This window comes from Dama dama, chromosome 19 (genome assembly GCF_033118175.1).
Source record: "Dama dama isolate Ldn47 chromosome 19, ASM3311817v1, whole genome shotgun sequence".
NCBI lineage: Eukaryota > Metazoa > Chordata > Mammalia > Artiodactyla > Cervidae > Dama > Dama dama.
In genome coordinates this window covers 82,862,971-82,875,777 of record NC_083699.1, presented here as the reverse complement: position 1 = coordinate 82,875,777, position 12,807 = coordinate 82,862,971, and the positions used below count along the sequence as shown (strand labels likewise).

The 12,807-nt window shown below is 40.6% G+C and overlaps 1 protein-coding gene across 8 annotated transcripts in view; it reads right to left on the bottom strand.

The window, feature by feature from the left end:
* Window positions 1-12,807, bottom strand: part of CEP63 (centrosomal protein 63) — an 80,151-nt gene that overhangs the window by 26,167 nt on the left and 41,177 nt on the right. The window lies entirely within an intron of this gene.

Genomic DNA, 12,807 nt, shown 5'->3' with positions numbered 1-12,807 from the left:
CAGGAGGAGAAATGGACAACAGAGGATGAGATGGTTCGATGGCATCACTGACTCAATGGACATGAGTCTGAGCAAGCTCCAGAAGTTGATGATGGACAGGGAAGCCTGATGTGCTGCAGTCCATGGGGTCACAGAGTTGGACACGACTGAGTGACTGAACTGATTCAGCAACATACCTCTTCATTTTGTTGATAGTTCCTCTGCTATCAGTTCCTGTGCAAGGCTTTTTAGTTAGATACAGTTCCACTTGTTTATTTTTACTTTTGTTTACCTTGCCTGAAGACACAGATCCAAATATATATATATATACATATACATATATATGTATATATACACACACACATATATATATTGCTAAGAACAATGCCAAAGAACATGTTGCCTATGTTTTCTTCTAGGAATTTTATGCTTTCAGGTTTCACATTTATGTGTCATCTATTTTGAGTTTATTTTTATATATGGTATTCTTTTTTCCCAGCACCATTTTTTGAAGAGACTGTTTTTTCCCCCATTGTATATTCTGGGCTTCCTTGTCATAAATTAGTTCACTTCCGTTCAGCTGCTCAGTTGTGTCCAACTCTTTGCAACACCATGGACTGCAGCACACCAGGCTTCCCTGTCTATCACCAACTCTCGGAGCTTGCTCAAACTCATGTCCATCGAGTTAGTGATGCATCCAACCATCTTATCCTCTATCATCCCCTTCTCTTCCTGCCATCATTCTTTCCTAGCATGAGGGTCTTTTTAATGAGTCAGTTCTTTCCATCAGGTGGCCAAAGTATTGGAGCTTCAGCTTAAGCATCAGTCCTTCCAATGAATCATTCAGGACTGATTTCCTTTAGGATGGACTGGTTTGATCTCCTTGCAACTCAAGGGACTCTCAAAGAGTCTTCTCCAACACCACAGTTCAAAAGCATCAATTCTTTGGTGCTCAGCTTTATGATCCAACTCTTACATCCATACATAACTACTGGAAAAACCATAGCTCTGACTAGACTGACCTTTGTCAGCAAAGAAATGTCTCTGCTTTTTAATATGCTGTCTAGGTTGGTCACAGCTTTTCTTCCAAGGAGTAAGCGTCTTTTAATTTCATGGCTGCAGTCACCATCTGCAGTGATTTTGGAGCCCAAGAAAATGAAGTCTGTCACTGTTTCCATCGTTTCCCCATCTATTTGCCATGAAGTGATGGGACCAGATACCATGATCTTACTTTTCTGAATGTTGAGTTTTAAGTCAACTTTTTCACTCTCCTCTTTCACTTTCATCGAGAGGCTCTTTAGTTCTTCTTCACTTTCTGCCATAAGGGTGGGGTCATCTGCGTATCTGAGGTTATTAATATTTCTCCTGTCAATCTTGATTCCAGCGTGTGCTTCATCAAGCCCATCATTTCGCATGATGTACTTTGCATCTAAGTTAAATAAACAGGGTGACAACATACGGCCTTGATGTGCTCCTTTCCCAATTTATATGGTCATAAGTTAATGACCATATAAATTAATGACCATATAAATGTAAATTTATTTCTGGGCTCTCTATTTGGCCCATTGATCTGTGTCTGTATTTATGCCAGCACCATATACTTTTGATTACTATAGATTTGTACAATAGTTTGAAATCAGGGAATAACCAACATTCTTTTTCTTTCTTAAGATCACTTTAGCTCTTTGGGGTTTGGTTTTGTGTGTGTGATTCTATATAAACTTTAGATTTATCTGTTCCAGTTCTGTGCAAAATGTCATTGGAATTTTGATAAGGACTGCACTGAATGTGTAAACTGCTTTAGGTAGTATGGACATTTTAACAGTATTAATTCTTCTAATCCGTGAGCATGTGTATCTTTCAATTTATTTATGTCATCTCCATCTGCAATTTCTGTCAACATCTTAGTTTTCAAAGTACAAGTGTTTCACATTTTTGGTATTTTAAACTTTTAAACTTTCTGATGCAGTTGTAAATGGGCCTGAAATCTTAATTTCTCTGATAGCACATGATTAATGTCCAAAAAAGCAACACATTTCTGTATATTGATTCTTGTAGACATCACCTTTACTGAATTCACTAGTTGTAGCCTTTTTTAAAAATTATTACTATCATGGAGGCTTTAGGGTTTTCTGTATGTAGTAACATATCACCCGCAAACAGTTTTTCTTCTTCCTTTCCAGTCTGGGTGCCTTTTATCTTTTTCTTGCCTGATTGCAATGGTTAGGATTCCTAAAACTATGTTGAATAAAACTGGTGAGGATGGGCATCCTTGTGTGTTTCCTAATCTTAGTAGAAAAGCTTTCAGCCTTTCAGTTGAGTATTATTCTAGCTGTGGGTTTCTCATATATTGTTGTTGATCAGTCACTAAGTCATGTCCAACTCTTTGCCACCCTATGAACTGCAGCATGCCAAGTTTCTCTGTCCATTACTATATCCCTGAGTTTCTTCAAATCCATCTCCATTGAGTCACTGATGCCATCCAACCATCTCATCTTCTATCAGCCCCTTCTCTTGCCCTCAATTTTCCCCAGCATCAGAGCCTTTTCCAATGGGTTAGCTCCTTGCATCAGGTGGCCAAAATATTGAACCTTTGTCAGCAAAATGATGTGTGTGCTTCTTAATACGCTGTTTAGGTTTGTCACAGCTTTTCTTCCAAGGAGCGTCTTTTAATTTCATGGCTGCAGTCGTCATCTGCATTGATCTTGGAGCCCAAGAAAACAAAATGTCACTGCTTTCACTTTCCCCCCCTTCTATTTACCCTGAAGTAATGGGACTGGATGCCATGATATTATTTTTTTGAATGTTGAGTTTTTTTCATTCTCCTCTTCCAGCTTCGTCATGAGGTTTTTTAGTTCCTCTTCACTTTCTGCCATTAGATGATGTCACCTGCATATTTAAGGCTGCTTAGGTTTCTCCTGGCAATCTTGATTCCAGCTTGTGACTCATCCAGCCTGGCATTTCACATGATGTACTCTGCATATAAGTTAAATAAGCAGGGTGACAATATACAGCCTTGATGTACTTTTTCCCCTAATTTTGAACCAGTCTATTGTTTCATGTCAGGTTCTATTGCTTCTTGACCTGTACACAGGTTTCTCATGAGGCAGGTAAGGTGGTCTAATATGCTCATCTCTTTAAGAATCTTCCATAGTTTGTTGTCATCCACACTGTCAAAGGCTTCAGTGTAGTCAGTGAAGCAGAAGCAGATGGATGTTGGCAACTGGATCTCTAGTTCCACTGCCTTTTCTAAACCCAGCTTGTACATCTGGAAGTTCTTGGTTCATGTACTATTGAAGCCTGTCTTGAAGGATTTTGAGCATTACCTTGCTAACATGTGAAATGAGCACAAATATATGGTAGTCTGAACATTCTTTGGCCTTGTCCTTCTCTGGGATTGAAATGAAAATTGACCTTTTTCAGTCCTGTGGCCACTGCTGAGTTTTCCAAATTTGCTGGCATATTGAGTCCAGCACTTTAACAGCATCATCTTTAAGGATTGTGAAGAGCTGAGCTAGAATTCCATCACCTCCACTAGTTTTGTTCATAGCGATGCTTCCTAAGGCCCACTTGATTTCACAGTCCAGGATGTCTGGCTCTAGAGAGTGACCACACCATCACAGTTATCTGGGTCATTAAGACCTTTTTGTACAGTTCTTATGTGTATTCTTGCCACTTCTTAATCTCTTCTGTTTCTGTTAGGTCCTTACCATTTCTGTCCTTTATTGTGCCCACCTTTGCAGGAAATGTTCCCTTGATGTCTCTAAATTTCTTAAAGAGACCTCTAGTCTTTCCCATTCTATTATTTTCCTCTATTTATTTGCATTGTTCACTTAAGAAGACTTTCTTCTCTCTCCTTGCTATTCTTCAGAACTCTGCATTCAGTTGGGTTTACCCTTTCCTTTCTCCTTTGCCTTTTGTGTCTCTTCTTTTCTCAGATATCAGAATGGCCTCCTCAGATAACCATTTTGCCTTATTGCCTTTCTTCTTCTTTGGGATGGTTTTGGTCACTACCTCCTGTACAATGTTATGAACCTTCGTCCATAGTTATTCAGGCATTGTCTCTGTTTCTTTGTCTTCAGGCACACTGCCTCTGTCTCTCTCAGGCACTCTGCTATATATATACATGTGTGTGTGTGTGTGTGTGTGTGTGTGTGTGTGTGTGTGTGTGTGTGTGTGTGTGTGTGTGTGTGTGCCACATCTTTTTTTAATTTTTAAATTTATTTATATTTTTAACTGAAGGGTAATTGCTTTACTGAATTTTGTTGGTTTCTGCCAAACATCAGCAAAACTCAACCATAGGTGTACGTATGTCCTCTCCCTCTCTAACCTCCGTCCCACCGCCCTCCCCATCCCAACCCTCTAGGTTGATACAGAACCTACAGAGCCCCGGTATGAGTTCCCTGAGACACACAGCAAATTCCCACTGGCTCTCTATTTTACACACGGTGATATAAGTTTCCATGTTACTCTCTCCACACATCTCACCCTCTCTTCCCCTCTCCTCCTCTCTCCCCCCCTCTTCCCCTCTCCCCGTGTCCAAAAGTCTGTTCTGTATGTTTGTTTCTCCGCTGTTGCCCTGCAAATAAAATCTTCAATACCATCTTTCTAGATTCCGTAAATATGTACTAGTATAGGATATTTATCTTTCTCTTTCTGACTTATTTCACTCTGTATAATAGCCTCTAGGGTCATCCTCATTAGAACTGATTCAAATGTGCTCCTTTTTATGGCTGAGTCCTGGGTGTTCACTGGAAGGACTGATGTTGAAGCTGAAATTCAAATACTTTGGCCACCTCATGCGAAGAGTTGACTCATTGGAAAAGACCCCAATGCTGGGAAGGATTGGGGCAAGAGGAGAAGGGGACGACGGTGGATGAGATGGCTGGATGGTATCACCGACTCGATGGACATGGGTTTGGGTAGACTCCGGGAGTTAGTGATGGACAGGGAGGCCTGGCGTGCTGCGATTCATGTGGTCGCAAAGAGTCAGACACGACCGAGCGACTGAACTGAACTGAACTGAATATTCCACTGTGCATATGTATCACAACTTTTATTCATTCATCTGTTGGTGGACATCTAGGTTGCTTCCACATTCTAGCTCTTGTAAATAATGCTGCAATGAACATTGGGGTACATGTGTCCTTTTCAATTTTGGTTTCCTCAGGGTATATGCCTAGGAGTGGGATTGCTGGGTCATATGGTGGTTTTATTTCTAGTTTTTTAAGGAATCTCCATACCATCTTCCATAGTGGCTGTATCAATTTTACTTTCCCACCAACAGTCCAAGAGGGTTCCCTTTTCTCCACACCCTCTTCAGCATTTACTGTTTGTGGACTTTTTGATGATGGCCATTCTGACTGGTGTAAGGTAATATCTCATTGTAGTTTTGATTTGCATTTCTTTAATAATGAGTGATGTTGAGCATCTTTTCATGTGTTTGTTAGCCATCTGTATGTCTTCTTTGGAGAAATGTCTGTTTAGGTCTTTTTCCCACTTTTGTTGCTTTTCTATTATTGGGTTGTGGGAGCTGCTTATATATTTTGGAAATTAATCTTTTGTCAGTTGTTTCATTTGCTATTATTTTCTCCCATTCTGAGGATTGTCTTTTCACCTTGCTTATAGTTTCCTTTATATATATGCCACATCTTCTTTATCCATTCATCTGCCAATGGACATTTACGTTGCTTCCATGTCTTGGCTATTGTAAGCAGTGCTGTTATGAACACTGGGGGGCATGTATCTTTTAGAATTAAAGCTATCTGTTTACATATGCCCAGAAATAGGATAAAGCTGAGTCATATGGTAACTCTCTTTTTAGTTTTTAAAGAAACCTCCATACTACTTTCCATAGTAGCTACACCAGTTCACATTACCTGCCAACAGTGTAGGAAGGTCCCTATTTCTCCACATCCTCTCCAATATTTACTATTTGTAGATTTTTTTAATGATGGCCATTCTGACAAGTGTGAGGTACAACCTTGTTTTGATTTTCATTTCTCTAATAATCAGTGGTGTTTAGCATCTTTTCAATGGCTTATTGGCCATCTGTATGTCTTCTTTGAAAAAATGTCTACTTGTGCCCATTTTTTATTATATTATCTTTTTGTTATTGAGTTCTGTGTACTATTTCTATATTTTAGAAATTAAGGCCTTGTCAATTATGTTGTTTGCTAATATTTTCTCCCTGTTTGTAGTTGCCTTTTTATTTTGTTTATGGTTTCCTGAAAAGCATCTAAGTTTGATTATGTCCCATTTCATTTTTTAAAAATTTTATTACTTTGCGAGGCTGACCTAAGAAAACATTGCTACAATTTATGTCACATCATGTTTTGCCTATGTTCTCCTCTCAGAGTTTTATGGTGTTTAGTATTTTTATTACCTCCTTTTTGAACTCAGGATGTGGTAGACTGGAGAGGTCTGTTTCACTGTTTATTCCTTCAGGAGACTTTTCTTGTTCTTTTAATTGGGAGTGGTTCCTCTGCTTCTTTATATTTCTAACTCTATAAATTAGGAGAAACAGTTACCTACTTGTGGCTGTTTTTTATGTAGGAACATCTGTGTGTGGCCTGAATGTGTCTAATATTTTTGCTGCAAGGACTTTTGGTATAGAAGCCTCCCATGTCTTTCCTGAGTTTGCTGGCTGTTATCCCCTTGATACAGGGTGTGATTGGTCTTGTAATCAGAGCCTGCACTGCATGTTGAACAGGGCCTCCTCTTTGCTCTGTGGCTGTCAAAGCCCTGTCAGGAGTAGGATCTGCTCCCCAGTTGTTGGAGCAGATGACCCTAGATCTGTTTATGAGCTACAGTGTGGGGTAGGTGTAACTGGTGCACTTCCACTGGGAGAAGAGTCACTGATCATTCCTCCGCAGGAGCTATCCACCAGAAAGCACACTCTTCGGTGTCAGCTTTTAACCAATGTGCATGCTCACAAAGTACACTGCTGTTACCCTGCTGCTGGCACTGCTTTCAGCTGTGAAAATGTCAGAACTGGATGTCCCTCAGGCGCTGTGCTCACAATGTCATCAGCAGAGATCCACTGACACAGATCTACTTATGTCAGGCACTGGGACCCACCATAGTCATGAGTAGTTGCACACCTGGACCCACTATGGGAGATACAGTATCATCCTGGCCCTGGCTCCACATGTCCCTGCCCACAATGTCCACAGCTACTACCTCCACACCCACCTCAACCACAGGAGCACCAGTAACCTGCTCAGATATCCCACCACCACTGAGCTTACAAAGGCACTCCAGGTGTAAATCTGCTGAAGTTGCAAAGCCACCAGATAAAGTTCAGATTTCAGCCCTGCTTCCAAAGTCATGTGGCCCCTGGGGATCTGCTCATATTTCAGCCCTGCTTCTGGGTTGGACAATCCTTCTGTGTCTGCATGCTCCCAAAGCTCATGGAGGCAGAGCCATACCCACTGCAAGCATGCCAAAAATGAGGCTCCTATAGTGAGGCCCCACCTCCTCCTCTTCATGCTTGCTGACCATGCAGTTTCTATGTGGACCTCAGCTCTGTCCTGCATACACTCCCAGTTCTGGCCCACACTCCAACTCCTTCAGGTTGTCGCCACACAGCCAACTCCAGTCCTATGGTTTGGCCTCTGAAGACTGAGTTTTAGCACCCAGCCCCTGCATGCACCATCAGATATATATCACAGGCTGGGGAGTGCAGTGAGGTGGCCCAGATCATCTGTGTTTTTGGTCTCTGTTCTGCCTGCCGCAAGGTATCTTCTCCATTCTCCTCTGAACCTCTGAAGCTCCCTTTCTGTCCTGGCTGATCTCCTAGCTGATGAATGGGAGCTCCCAGGATGAGGGAATCTTTCCCTTTCACAACTCCCTCCCAGGGGCACTTCAAATACTTCCCCTTTGTTTTTTCCATCCTGCTCAAGTACATGGTGATCATTCTTGCAACTGTGGTTTATGAGATCCTCTGTCACCATTCAATAGGTATTCTATGAGAACTGTTTCACACGTAAATGTATTTGTGATGTATTTATGGGAGTAGGTGAGCTCCATATCCTTCTATTTCTGCCACCTTGATCTCTCCATCTGAATTATTTTAGATATAATTTTACTACTTTTATTTTTTAAACTTTATACTAGTTTTATAAGTGGATGATCTACTACCTTTACTATATGTTTGCCTTTACCAGTAAGTTTTTTTTTTTCTTTCATAATTTTCTTGTTTCTAGAAATTGGCTTTTCTTTTCCATTTACAGGAGTTCCTTTAACTTTCTTTCAAGGCTAATTTAGAGGTGGTGAACTCCTTTAGCTTTTTCACTCTAGAAAATTCTCTTTCCCTCCTTCAATTCTAAATGATAACCTTGCCAGTTAGCCTACTCTTGGTTGTATTTTTTTTTTCTTTTAGCACTTTGAATATATCATGCCAGTGGCCTGTAGTTTCTGCTGATAAATCTGGAGAGATTTATGGGAATTCCTTTTTACACAACTAGTTTCTCTGTGTGCATGCATGCGTGTGTGTGTGTGTGTGTGTGTAAGATTCTCTTTAACTTTTAACATTTAGTTATATTGTGTCTTTATGGGTTCATATATGTGTGTCTCTTTGGGTTCATCTTGTTTGGAACTCTCTCTGTGCTTCCTGGACTTGCATGCCTATTTCCTTTGCCAGATTACAGAAGTTTTCAGCCATTATTTCTTCAAATAGGTTTTCTGTCCCTTCCTCTTTCTTCTCCTTTCAGGAACCCTATAATGCCAATGATAGCATGCTTGATGTTATCTTGTGCATGCCTGCCCAGTCGCTCAGTTGCGTTCAACTCTTTGCAACCCAATGGACTATAGCATGCCAGACTTCTCTGTCCATGGGATTGGCCTGACAAGAATACTGGAGTGGGTTGTCATTTCCTACTCAAGGGGCTCTCCCTGACCCATGGATCAAACCTGCATCTCCTGCATTGGCAAGTGGATTATTTACCACTGAATCACCTGGGAAGTCCTCACTCAGGAATCCCTTAAACTATCCTCACTTCTTAAAATTCTTTGTTCTTTTTGCTGTTTTGCTGGGGTAATTTCTACTACCCCGTCTTCCAGATTGCTGATCGATTCTTTTATATCCTCTAATCTGCTGTTGATTCCCTCTAGTGCATTTTTCATTTCAGTTATTGTATTCTTCAGTTCTGATTGGATCTTTACTATATAGCTATACCTATGCTGCTGCTAAGTCGCTTCAGTCGTGTCCAACTCTGTGCGACCCCATAGACGGCAGCCCACCAGGCTCCCCCGTCCCTGGGATTCTCCAGGCAAGAACACTGGAGTGGGTTGCCATTTCCTTCTCCAATGCATGAAAGTGAAAAGTGAAAGTGAAGTCGCTCAGTCGTGTCTGACTCTTCACGACCCCATGGACTGCGGCCTACCAGGCTCCTCCATCCATGGGATTTTCCAGGCAAGAGTACTATATACATATATATATATATTTATCACTTTGAGTTCTGAGTTCATCCGTTCTTATGCCAAGTTTGGAGAATCTCTATGACTATTACTTTGAATTCTTTATCTGGTAAATTGCAGTATCCCTGCTTTATAATTTTTTTTTTTTCTTTTTCCTGAGGTTTGGTCTTAGCTTTCAATTGGAAGCTACCACTTTGTCTCCTCATTTTGTTTAACTCTCATTGTTTGTTTCTATGTATGAGGTATATTAGCTACATCTCTAGCCAAGTGCTCCAGGGGTATACCCCATGTGGGTATGTGTGCTCTCCTGTTTTTACTGAGCCATGATTACTGCAGGCACATTGGTAGGTGGGACTGGTCCCCAAGCCAGCTGGCTGTAAAGCTCAGCTATGACTGCTGAGGGCAGGCATAGCCTATTTTTAATTGAGTCAGTATTTCCATCACATACAAATAGTTTTTAAGCAGAGTGAAAATCACATAGTCACTGCAAGAACATATTCTAAATTTTCATTAATCAGAATTAATTAGTCTTAGTGAAAATCACTCAGCTGTGTCCGACTCTTTGTGACTCCATGGACTATGTAAATGTAGTCCATGGAATTCTCCAGGCCAGAATACTGAAGTGGGTAGCTATTACCTTCTCCAGGGGATCTTTCTAACCTAGGGATCAAACCCAGGTCTCTTACATTGCTGGCAGATTTGTTACCAGCTGAGCCACCAGGGAAGCCCGAACCAGAATAAATACACTACACCAATACAGCAGTCACAGTCATGTGGGGCCACTGAGCACCTGAATTATGGCTAGTCCAAATTGAGATGTACTCAAAGCATAGTACACACTGGATCAAAGATTCCATCTTTTAAAAAATGTGAATGTTATAATAATATTTTCATAAAGTGAGATACTGCACTCAAGATGGCAGAGTAGAAGGATGTATGCTCATCTTCTCCTGCGAGAACACCGAAATTGCAACTAGCTGCTGAACAACCATTGACAGGACAATGTTGGATTTCACCAGAAAAAGGCCATTCAGGTATGACCTAAATCAAATCCCTTATGATTATACAGTGGAAATGACAAATAGATTCAAGGGATTAGATCTGATAGTGCCTGAAGAATTATGCACAGAGGTTTGTAACACTGTACAGGTGAACATTGAGGCAGTGATCAAAACCATCCCCAAGAAAAAGAAATGCAAAAAGGCAAATGGTTGTCTGAGGAGGCCTTACAAATAGCTGAGAAAAGAAGAGAAGATAAAGGCAAAGGAGAAAAGGAAAAATACACCCATCATACCAACTGCAGAGTTCCAAAGAATAGCAAGGGATAAGGTGGCCTTTCTAAGTGAACAGTGCAAAGAAATAGAGGAAAACAATAGAATGGGAAAGACTAGAGATCTCTTCAAGAAAATCAGAGATACCAAGGGGACATTTCATGCAAAGATGGGCACAATAAAGGACAGAAACGGTATGGACCTAACAGAAGCAGAAGATATTAAGAAGATGTGGCAAGAATACACAGAAGAACTACACAAAAAAGATCTTCATGACTCAGATAACCACAATGTTGTGATCACTCACCTAGAGCCAGACATCTTGGAATGCAAAGTCAAGTGGGTCTTTAGGAAACATCTCTATGAACAAAGCTAGAGGAGGTGGTAGAAATCCAGGTGAGCTATTTCAAATCCTAAAAAATGATGCTATTAAAGTGCTGCACTCAATATGCCAGCAAATTTGGAAAACAGCAGTGGCCATAGGACTGGAAAAGGTCAATTTTCATTCCAATCCCAAAGAAGGGCAATGCCAAAGAATGTTCAAACTACTGCACACTTGCACTCTTTTCACATGCTGGCAAAATAATGCTCAATTTTCTCCAAGCTAGACTTCAACAGTACCTGAACCGTGAACTTCCAGATGTTCAAGCCAGATTTAGAAAATTCAAAGAAATTGGAGATCAAATTGCCAACATCTGCTGGATCACAAAAAAAATCAAAAGAATTCCAGAAAAACATCTACTTCTGCTTCACTGACTACACTGAAGCCTTCGACTGTGTGGATCACAACAAATTGTGGAAAATTCTTCAAGAGATGGGAATATCGGGCCACCTATCTGCCTCCTGTGAAACCTGTACGCAGATCAAGAAGCAACAATTAGAACCGGACATAGAAAAATGGACTGGTTCAAAATTGAAAAGGAGTACATCAAGCCTATATATTGTCACTCTGCTTATTTAACTGATATGCAGAGTGCATCATGCGAAATCCTGGGCTGGATGAAGTACAAGCTAGAATGAAGATTACCAGGAGAAGTATCAATAACCTCAGATATGCAGATGACATCACCCTTATGGCAGAAAGCAAAGAATAACCAAAGAGCTTCTTGATAAAAGTGAAAGAGGAGAGTGAAAAAGCTGGCTTAAAACTCAACATTCAAAAAACCAAGATCACGGCATCCAGTCTGATAACTGCAATAGATGGGGAAACAATGGAAACAGTGAGAGACTATTTTTTTGCCCTCCAAATTCACTACAGATGGTAAAGGCAATTACAAAATTAAAAGACGCTTGCTCCTCGGAAGAAAAGCTATCACCAACCTAGACAGCCTATTAAAAAGCAGAAACATCAGTTTGCTGACAAAGATCCATATAGTCAAAGCTATGGTTTTTCCAGCAGTTATGTATGATGGATGTGAGAGCTGGACCATAAAGAAAGCTGAGTGATGAAGAATTGATGCTTTTGAACTGTAGTGTTGGCGAAGACTCTTGAGAATCCCTTGGGCTGCAAGGATATCAAACCAGTCAATCCTAAAGCAAATCAATCCTGAATATTCACTGGAAGGACTGATACTGAAGCTGAAACTCCAATCCTTTGGCCACATGATGCAAAGATCCAACTCTTTAGAAAAGACCCTGATGCTGGGAAAGATTGAAGGCAGGAGGAGAAGGGGACGAGAGGATGAGATGGTTGGATGGCATCATCGACTCAATGGACATGAGTTTGAGCAAGTTGTGGGAGATAGTGGGAAGCTGTAGGAGGACAGGCAAGCCTAGTGTGCTGCAGTCCATGGGGCCTCAAAGAGTCGGGCACGACTGAGCAAATGAACAACAGAAAAGAGATAAATAGAATATGTTAATTTTATCTGTTTCTTTTCACTTTATTAATGTGACTTACAGAAAATTTTATACATAGGTGGTTCATATTATATTTCTATTAGACAGAGCTACACTAGAATATCTCAAGACTACCTCTTCCAATATGAAAAGTCAGAAAGAAAAATATAAACTTTATAAAATGATTACTTCTCTTAAATATCTAGTGTTAGAGGTATCTTAAAGCCAATATATTTTCAAGCCTTTTTTTTCCCCACTAGCCACTGCCAGTAATTTTTTCGAACCAGAAACCAGAGCTTTC